The following is a 1455-nucleotide window of genomic DNA, read 5'->3' on the forward strand; positions in this document are numbered from 1 at the left end:
CACTGTGGTTGTGTACTGATTCTGCACTTGCTCTTATTTTTGTTGAGTTCAAGGCATCTTCCGGCGGCTATTGACAGACCTCGCTTAGAAGATCATTGATCATTCGAATTCAAGGGTGAGCCAATTCTTCCGGGCTGCCATGGGTTCTCCTTCGTCTATGTCCACCATTTCGAACTTAGACTTTTCTAGTTAGTTATTAGCACATTAGTTTGGGGTTGTATCCCTTCTTGTTTAGACTTGTTGAACTTTAGATGTTTTGGTACATTGACTTTCACGTTCTAGGTTATTTCTTCCGCATTGTTTAGTTCATTGTTAGACTTTTGTTAGAGTTTATGGGAACTCTATTTCTTTCCTTAGTATTTTTCCAGCTTTCGTATACTTAAATGCCTTAGTTTTGGTGTAGTTGCTTGGTTGGGTTGCAGTAGTGGTTCTCCCACCGGAGGATTAGTGAGGGTGTCAATCACGATGGTCTGGGTCGTGACAATAGCGTGAACATATATTTTCGTCTTCCTTCTTCACTGACTATGACTTGTTCCATTTACTTTTTTATTTTTATATTTATATTGAGTATAAAAAATTTTAAGTATGAATTTACTGTTATTTTGTGTTTACTTTAATCTAAAATGTTATTTCACATCATTCACTCTTTGCTAGCTATATAAAAATAGATTTTAAAAAATAGTGATAGATCATAAAATTATTTTAAATCTAATTAAAGATTCTTAAATAATACTTTAAATTTTATTTATCTATTAATTTTTTTACTCAAAAAGTTTAATATTTTACATAATGATACAACTTTTGTAAGATACTAGATACTCTCATTAGACAATAACTATATGATATGTATGCGGCTGAAAAAAAGAGAAGATTACAATTCCGCAAAGATAAGGTAGAAACTTAAAGAAATGAAATATTTTTCACCATAGGTGATGTTGTTCATATATTAACATTAAAGTCTGCTATATATATAACAAAGAATTGGTCAAGCTAAATATTTGACATACACTCAAATCTCTATGTAACCATCATTCGTTATAAAAATAATTCACTGTAACAGTCTAATTTTATTTAGAACAAATTTTTGGTGTTATATTTTTTTGTCTCTATATACTTGTTGTCAAATTACTTCTCTATGATAGCCTTACTCACATATTAGTTGAGTAATAATATTTTGTAATGATATATTACGTGTAAAGATAAAATATTAAAATATTTATGATAATTGTTATCAGTGTCATGCACATACTAAATTTCAAGTATGAATATTTAAGAGTAAAATTGTACTTAAATGGTGTCCATCATTTATGGTCATCACCTCAAGTAGAAAGGCTATTGATGACATTTTTTATTTTGATGTTTTTTTCAATTTTGTTGGTTAAATGTATTTACAAAATCGAATGAGGTATAAAAAAAATACTAAAGAAATATGACTTTCTCCCCATATTTAAAATT

Source organism: Solanum tuberosum, unplaced genomic scaffold (genome assembly GCF_000226075.1).
Source record: "Solanum tuberosum cultivar DM 1-3 516 R44 unplaced genomic scaffold, SolTub_3.0 scf00080, whole genome shotgun sequence".
Classification (NCBI taxonomy): Eukaryota; Viridiplantae; Streptophyta; class Magnoliopsida; order Solanales; family Solanaceae; genus Solanum; species Solanum tuberosum.